Source organism: Frankliniella occidentalis, unplaced genomic scaffold (assembly GCF_000697945.3).
Source record: "Frankliniella occidentalis isolate FOCC.00 unplaced genomic scaffold, Focc_3.1 Scaffold374, whole genome shotgun sequence".
NCBI lineage: Eukaryota > Metazoa > Arthropoda > Insecta > Thysanoptera > Thripidae > Frankliniella > Frankliniella occidentalis.
In genome coordinates this window covers 173,480-182,811 of record NW_026267497.1, presented here as the reverse complement: position 1 = coordinate 182,811, position 9,332 = coordinate 173,480, and the positions used below count along the sequence as shown (strand labels likewise).

The 9,332-nt window shown below is 43.8% G+C and overlaps 1 long non-coding RNA gene across 1 annotated transcript; it reads right to left on the bottom strand.

The window, feature by feature from the left end:
• Positions 1-3,219: 3,219 nt before the first annotated feature.
• LOC127751194 (uncharacterized) lies at positions 3,220-7,506 on the bottom strand. The gene is made up of 4 exons (XR_008012016.1): positions 7,390-7,506; positions 5,913-7,307; positions 3,733-5,841; positions 3,220-3,634 (listed from the first exon to the last, which is right to left on the bottom strand). It is a non-coding gene; the product is annotated as an uncharacterized LOC127751194 (long non-coding RNA).
• Between the last annotated feature and the right edge of the window lie 1,826 nt (positions 7,507-9,332).

Here is a 9,332-nt window from a genome sequence, read left to right as displayed (position 1 = left end):
CGCGTGGCTCGTGCGTGGTGTGCGGGCTTGCCTACCCCACAGTTCGCAGGCGCGCATGCTGACGTCCTTCTGAACGGGCCCCTCCCCACTCCGCGTTACTCGCTCGCCGCCTGCTGCTGCGACGTGCCCCACCGTCTCCCCTCGATAGTCGGCACCTCTCCCTGCCACCAAGTAGTGCGGGCAGGTCAGCGGTGAGGTCACACGGTCGGCAGGGCGCTTGCGGCTCCCCTATCGACTCATGATAGGCAAACGGTGTTCTGATTCGTAAAGGAAACCGGATAGACTTGAATGCAAAAATTTGACGCGTGAGCGCTACTTACGACTCGTGTAGCGTTGTTGCAATTGCTTCTTGTACATATACTGACCTGTGTGTTTCTGTGTCTGATTGCATGTACCTGTGAGAGGAGAAGAGATCTGAGTGTCAGTCGCTGCTGCTGCTCACCTGCTCTGCTTGCTGGCTTCTTCCCTGTGCACTGCTGCCTTTGCAAGATTTAAAAAAAAAAAAAAACTCACTCCAGCTTTTTCTGCACACTTTAGCTCCTGAAATAAAAGCTTGCAAATGTGAATGTACTCAATTACATAATCGTGTCCTTGTTTCTTTTTTACCTTTTCCTTTGCTGCTCTACAAACTGGCTGGGATTCGGAGCAAAGGTAAGGCATCGACAGCGTTGGAGTAAGTCTTATTTATGACAGCAGAACATCGCAAACCCACGCAAAAGAGCTCATGTAAAATTTCTATAATAATCAGTTGTAAGCACATTTCCCAATTTTCTTTCTATTCGAAGTGAAATCGGAGAGAAAGGGGGAGGGGGGGGGGCAGCCCCGCAACAAGGAGCAGTTCAGGTGAAAGCGCAGTCTGCAACTGTGGCGCTGAGTGAACGAGCGAAGGTCACTCCCACAAGGAGGCGTGCGGTTCGGGTGCCTATCCGCTGCTGAATAGGTCTTGGGGGAAGGGCGGCTTCTGCCTCACCACATCGGTGAGATGGTGAGGAGGGATGACCGAAGAACTAACTACGTGCGTACCCGAGAGGAGCCTCTGAACCGTACGGGGCGCTGGCACGCGACCTTCCGCGAGGAAGTGGGGAGGGGAGGGGACGGGCCTGTGAGGGCACGGAACTTCGGCAGAGTGATTACATGTACGAAAAATGGACTCTGGTGAACTCAGAATCAGCGAAACGGGCCGAAATCAGAAACTGTCGGTCAAAAAAGTGTGTCTAAACTTTTGAGAAAAATGCCTCCAAACAACCAAATAACGCTATAAAACGTTGTAAAACTGAGCTAGTAGCGGCGGGATGACCTGCTGTGGTCGCGCACCAATCGCAACACCTCGGGTACACGATAGGTGATTCCAGAGCAGCCTTCCAGAACTGGCGCTTCGCTACTCGCACTCCTCGGAGAAAGGCCACCATTATTGCAGGAACGGATCGTCGACAGTGCCAGTCCACCGCCTCATCGCACAATTCATCTTTGCATCTGTTCCTGTATTGCACATCAAGCATCGAATCGGTGGATTAAGAAGAACGAAGCTCACGTATAAAACACTCCCCGCGAGCAGTAATACTAGGTGGCTGATTAACCCCGCAAACTTGAGTAGTTATGCTGTACCGCACGCACGAGTGCGGTCGGGCTTGCCTATCGTCCCTGTCCACGGCGCCTAACGCGCCGAGGGAGTAGCCAACAGCATAACTACTCAAGTGTCAATCAGCCACCTGGTATCATGTAAAAGTGTGATTTCTGTGAAAGCGCGTTCGCCGACGAGGTGAGATGTTGGTATTAGAAAAACCTACAGGAAATGTCTGAGATGCGCCCAGTCAATTTGTCATCAGGCCAGCGACTGTAAGTTTGGATGACGGTCCATTCCGTACAGGATGTACCGTAACTTCGCAAACCGTCTTTTTGGTCAATACAGCACTTGACTAAGACACTGAAGTACGGTCTATATCTTTACGGTCTGGCCCGTACATAACATATACACAGGGTGGTCCACAGACCCCTTCCCTCATTTTGCTTATGCTGTACCGCATGCAGGCGTGCGGCCGGGTTGCATACCCGCACGGGGCCGGAGGGCGCCGTGGTGAGAAACGGTAGGCAAGCCCGCCCGCACGCACGCATGCGGTACAGCATAAGCAAAATAAAGGAAGGGGTCTGTGGACCACCCTGTACAGGACGGATCGTAGGAAAACCGTACTGCCTTGCAGCAGTTTTAACAGTGGTACCGACAGAGACAGGAAGAGAGAGAAGGGAAGGGGCGCGGGCGAAGGATGGGGAACGCCCTAGGAACTACCCCGAGAACTCAAGGAGCCTTCTCAGCCTTCCGGGATGAATCGATGGGAGGGGTTTCAGAGATCTTCGGTGTTGTACCGGGTGATTCAGAGAAGACGTAGGAGCGCGCGGGTTTGCCTACCCGCTCAGCCCATAATAAGGCGCCATAGCCCCTTGGGTAGGCAAACCCGCCAGCTCCTGCGTCTTCTCTGAATCACCCGGTACGACGTGGCAACATTTCTGGACTCAGGTGGACACAGGATCGGCAAAATGAGCCGAAATCATAAACTTTCTGTTGCGAAAGTGCCTCCAAACTTTTTGCGGAAAAGCCTCTCAACAACCAAACAACGCTTAAAATCGTGTAAAATCGTGCTAGATGTTCCTCGGAACGGTCACAAGGCACAAAGCAGCCATTAGAGCGTCCAAGACTGACATAAAAACCAGCCGATGCTCACATAACAAAGCTAGTCGGCGGCGACAGCCAGGGATAGCGTGTCTTACTCGTTTCCCGCAGGGGCCGCCGCTGGTGGCCTATGCAACCAACGGCTAGCTCGAGTTCCAGACCCCTGTGCTAAGGTATCGTCCAATTAGTAAGTACGCCTGTAATGCTTGAATTCATTCCGAGAATTATGAGAGCTCGGCGCCTGGGAGACTCCGGGTAGGCCACCCCGCGGTGCACGCATGCGTTCCCGGCAAGATGTTGCCTACCCATCAGGCGCCCCGCGAGCCTGAGTGGCTGCAGTTGGTAGTTTATTAACTGACAATGACGGGCGTACTTTCTTTTGGATGATCCCTAAAGCTAACCAATCGCAACACGTGGGGTACACAGTAGTGCGATTCAAGAGCATCTCTCAGGTGACAGGTCTTCGCTCTGATCTCCCTCCGAGTCGGCGGGTCGCCTGTGAGGGTGGCCGGTGGCGGCCGCACCATATCAATGCTTCAGATCACGCTAACCAATACTACAATGCGCCGCAGCAAGCGTGTAACAGTCTGCACGCAGGACTTGCAGTAAGTGTAAAGAACCCTGCTGGCTGAAGAAGGGCACGCGCCCAGAAGGTAGGCCACCCATTCTACACCACAAAAATGACAGCTTATAGCGAATCAATGTTGCGTCACCCAAAAGGAATACTGGTATAAAGGAAGGAAATAGACAGACTTTAATTTGAATTTATGTTTACTCAATAAGAAATACTATAATAGATATGAAAATAGTCAAAGTTACATAAGTAGCAAGAAAGGTTTTCTTCTATTTACATTGAGAATAAAATAACAGAGCAGTAGAGAACATTCCAAAGACGTGATTTTAAATTGACAGGTAAATCTTCATTCTTGAAAAAGGTAAAGCTCCTGTGGTTGGGAGTTGTATTGAACTCTGTAAATAAAATAGGAAAGAAAAAATTAGCAAGTTGTATGCATTTCCTCCAAAGTATGAGTAATTAGATACAAAAACAGATAATGGTAATGTTGTACCTTAGACATGAAACAGCGTTGAGATGCAGCCATTTGCAGCGTGGAAGTGAAAGGTCCCAGTGGAGTATCAACAAGCCGCAACACACCACAGGCAGAGCCGTTCTCCAAACTGACCGTCCTGCAAGCTGAATAAAGCGTAACACATTAGTAACGAAATTGATTTTACATACACTACTTTAATAAACATCTCCTATAGTTGTGAATAGTTTGAGAGTGCACAGTAGAGACAACAGTGCAAATAAAACCTTTTACAAGTCTTTCCTTCCAGAATACTTTAGCTGACTGGCTTACTTAAAAGAGGTATGCACAACAAGGAGAAAAAACAAGGAACTTTTGGTAAAGATCAAGAGGAAAAGAGGGGGGGAAAGGGGTAGTACAGAGATCATATCACACTCACACGCACAAATTCAACAAACCAAACCACAAAACATCCAGAAGGCAGAAAGACAAAAGTACCAGTTCAAAATTCAAAGGCAAAACAGAGCAAGTCATTCAATAAAGCATCGCAATAAAAATGGCAGGTTCACATAGTAAGCAGCATAAGGACATATCAGAATACAAGAGGCACAAGAACACTCATAAACACAAGAGAAATTCACACATATATAAGTACAGGCACAAATTGCAGCAAAACCATGAGCAATCAAACACTTTCATCAAACAAGGTAGCAGAACAGTGCAATCAGAGGGCAAAACACAGCACACGAGAAACATATACAAATAATATAGGCACAAATTATAGCAGAACCATGAGCAAACACTTTTAAGAAACAAGGTTGCAGAACAGCACAGCGGAAAGGGCAAAATAATGAACAGAACATGACAAAAACACAGTCAAAAGAACATCCTCAAACATTGACATTATAATGGGCACTTCAATTTCAATAGACAGAAAAGGAATGGCAGTAAGGGAATTTACTTGAAATCAGAGTTTAAGGCAGGGAGGTGGTTGAGGTAATATGCATGTTTCTTTTGACAATTATGGGGAAGAGAATTAGTGCCAGTTTGTCTGACAGCATGTTTAAATAATTTTTAGCCCCATAAAGATAGAAGTTATTTAAATAAAATTGAAGGAAGCTTGACACCATTTGGCCTCAGGTGTGCAAACTCAAACTATCCTTTTCTTTTGCTAAAGTTGTTACTATAGGTGGCGGTAGAGGAATGTCTAAAACTTGACAAGGAGTAGAAAGAAAATAGAAGGGTACTTAGCTTTGGCACACCGCGCTGACAACCAAGGGAGACAACAAGCTTAACTGAGTGGGTAGATCCTCCAAATTGACACTTTGCTTGGTTGGCTGCCTGTCAACAAAATGGTTCCGTTAGTTTTAAGAATCTCCAGGTGCCTTTTCAAGAGATATGTACAGAAACTTACGTCATACAGAAAAAGAGGATGAAGGAGTTCCTTAAACGGCTTTCAGAGAGAAATTAAATAGAGTAAGCTGTGCACATTGTCGACAGGTAGACATCAATTCCAGCAAAGCGCAGGAACTTCTCTCTCAAACAAAAAAGGAAAAGAGATGCAACACAACTTCGAGTCCTGAAAAGGTAAAGAGAAAGTAAAACTTACAATCGTAACTCTCAGAATGCACAATGTAGATCAAAATAAAACATAGAGCAGTACGTGCCAGCAGTGTGGGTGTTTCGTTGTAATCCATCTCCCTCATCAAATAAATGCCCTCCTCATCGAGAGAAGAATTGCGGCAGAACCATTTTCAAATTTCAATCATACCGTGGTAATTGAGCCTAAAGGATCGACATGAGAATTAGTTTGCACTCCAATAAAAAACAAATCAAAAGTCTACACATAAATGTAATAATACTTACAATTGTTCACGGTAATTAGGTACAAATAATCATCAATGAAAGATCAATGCCATGACGAGTCTTTGAAATCCACCTCAAACCTACAATGGAAAAGAAAAACAGCAATCAGTTTTAAAGACACTGCCAAAGTTGAGAATATCGGAGCACTTGCTCTGCAAATGTACTTACCAGAGGGGAAATTAATATACAGGCGATTAGCAGAGCAGATGTCACAAGCTTGGAATATTCCTCGATAAGCAAACGACTAAGAATTTTTGTTGGAAAACATAGAAGAAAGTTGCAAACCTGGAAATGAAATCAAAATGTTAACTGAACCATTAAGATTAGTGCTAGTACCTTGCTGAAACAATACCTACCATGTGGGTGTATCACAGAGAGTCCTTGGCTCTTTTTATGCTGACTGGTCCATTAAAATAACTTAAGAGAAAATCTTGACTGCATTGTCATGGTGGTGAAAATTAATCATAGCTGCACCTGGAATAAATAAAAACAAAAAAGTTATGGGTACGGTAGTTACAATTAGAGATATTTCTTCACTGCAAATACATACCTCTGAAGTTTATCTAAGTCATGAATACTGGCAGCACCCAGTACAATATGCAATGGCATCTTTGAGTGATAAGTATGAGAATGAAAAGGCTTTTAAATCAAATCCCCGGAAAGAATTATATAAAGAAAGACAGACAAGCCAGTAAACCCGAGGAAACCCAGAGTAGGTTTACAGTGCCATTTAAATGATATGAGATAGAGATTAAGACACAGGAAATCATATTAAAACATCACATCAACAAAAACAACATTTGCAAGACAATAATTTCAACACTTCATCGAAACAAAGAAGACAGAAAACATTGCATTGAGAACACAGCACAGAGTCAAGAAAATTTCAAACCATTCAGTAAAGAATCAGCATTAAAATAGTCAATCAAAGTAAACAAATGCACAACACTTCAAAGACAGAAAAAGAACAGCAATCAGAACAGTAACATAAATACGAGCACTCAAACAGCAAGGGCAAGGCACAAGGATTACTCGACAAAAACCAAAATGTTCATCAACAAAATAAGCAATATCAAGTCAGTGGCAACAACAGAGACAAACACAAAACACTTTCAAAAGAGAGGGCAGAAATTCAGAGCACTTCAAGACAAGTCCAGCAATAAACAAACAAGCACAGAACAGCAAGTCAGTGGCAAGAGCAGAGAGTACCAAATCAACACAAAACACTTTCAGAGGCAGGGCAGATAAAATCAGAGCACTTTCATAAACAAGAACAGAACAGCAATAAGAACAAGCAAATCACACACAACAGAACGAGCACTCATCACCAAATAGAAAACAAAATGCATTTTCAGAGAACCCAAAAACAATTCAGACACTTTGTAACAGTGAACACATCAAGAACATTGTTGACAAGTTGCAAACACATGACACAGAAGATAGATAGATAGATAGATAGATAGATAGATAAATAGATAGATAGATAGATAGATAGATAGATAGAGAGAGAGAAGAAAGAATGAAATTAAAAGTGCCCCATAAATACTGATAAAATTAATTTCCCCGCCTTTTCAAACTCATTCTCAAACCTCAGATTGCCAAAGGCATAGGTCGCATTGAGTTGCATTGACCATGACGATAAGTCCTACTTCATGAAAAGCAATAGACCACTTTCACCTGACCAGGTCAGCAAATCGAGTTTCAAATAGCTCCAGGTTACGTAATTCATTCATCAAGTGGGACGTCACTGCCTGTCAACAGAATCAGATTATTAGCCTTCACAATAAGAAATATGATAAAATAATATAATAAAATCCACATATGGCAAGTAACCTTTTCACTTTTAACCCTCCAATAAATTCTCAGCCCAGGCGCAAACACCATTCAACAACAAATTACGAGCAAACTGCTCTAGGATTACGGAACTTGTGCATAAAGCTGGACATTACCTCCTGTCAATAGAATAACATTGTAAGTATACCAAATATAATGTAATCCAAATGTGATGAATAAGAGACCAACGGGTACTGACCTTTTTAACCCTTTAAGAAATTGTCAACCAATTCGCAAACATCATTCAACAGCAAGAGCAGGAGGAAGGTTTGGAAATAATTCGCATAGCAGCCAAAACCTGTTGAGAGAGGACATAAAAGTAAATAATCTACATAGAAATTGGAAATTCTACAGAAACATCGTCCAGCCAAGGTAACATTGTAGATTTAAACGTGTGATATACACAACCAACCAAGTACGACATAACCTCTGCTGGGCAAGATAATAGCGGTCATTTGAAATCCATTTGAAATACGAAAAATAAAATTACAAAAGAAACTACAAGAAAGATCAAGCCGCAAATATTATGACTGTAACTGTCAACTGCACTCACCTCTTCAATTTGCTTCCCGCTGCTGCCATCGACGAAAAATTGATTCAATCATGTGAGAATACTTGGGAACAGTAAGTCAAGAAAACAGCAGTAGCTCCACTGTTTGCTTCTTTGTCCTGGCATCAATAATTAGAGGGGGTGTCGCATGGGATTCACAACGTCGACAAGTCGAAAGGGCTGGGCGGGGTCATCAGGAATCTGTCTGGAGTAAACATCTGATTAATCAATCAATTACAATATAATGTAATGGGCAACACATTCCCATAAAAATGTCACAACCTAACCTCTCACCATTACCTTGCCCTGAAGATGGCCAGTTGACAAAACAATTCCAATACTTCGCAGGCAACATCCAAGACCGAAAATGGGGAGCGCTGATTTTCACCTGCAGTAATAACACAACCCAATTGAGGCAACAATAAGCGCTGTCGAAAAGAAATAAATACAACAGGTTTCAAAGTGGGACGACCTGGGACAGGCTATTTGAAAGATTTGAAAATACGAGGAAAGAAGATAAGGGAGTAGAGACCATAACCCCTGCTAAAGGTCGTTTGAAATTGTAGCCGTTATGTGTGTTGAAAGGCACTCATGCCAGAGGAAAGGATTTGAACACACTCGTCTCGAAGGAGTTTAGATAAGAAGATACGAATTATATAAACAAACAATTCTTACGCAACTCCACCAGTTGAGTGGTCGGGGCTCCTCAACCCCAGCCAACTGCCGTGTTACGGCCGAGTCGCTTGTTTGCCGTGACGTCACGGAGCCGGCCTCGGATACTGCCAACCTACGGACAATGAATGTCGCCGTATCGGGCGGGGCAGGCTCCACATGTGGGATATTTTTAGCAGATGATACCTTAAAAATCTTTTGACTAAACATAAAGAATATATAAGTAACTTTAAGGTGTCAGCTTGCTTTTACTCTCGATAAGAACACAGAACCAAGCGGAGACCAGAAAACAATTTATTTGGCGCTAGGGGAATCAGTGAGTGCCTGTCTGTCCGAGTGTCGCGCTTCAGGCCCCTTCCCCTTCCCAACAATACTGGGTCAGGCACGGCTGAGGGCAGGCCCCGTCCCTGTACAACAATACCAGACAATACTAGGAAACCGTCGGCGGCCGCTCTGTCCCGCCCCCCGCCCTTGTCTCATGAACGCCGCTAGTCCGCCGAATTACATAATTGCAAGTAATAACAAACAGCCATAAACAAAGGACACCTGAATATGAGAGAAAATTAGAAAGCAGACCTATGCATGAATTTGTATCATCTGCTTTCAAGATAGATTCTTGATTTAGATTTTTGTTGATCAGTGTGGTCGTTCCATAAAAGATAGAGGGAGATGGGTTTGAATTTCAAAGTTAAAGTACATAGATAAGATAACTCAAATGTAT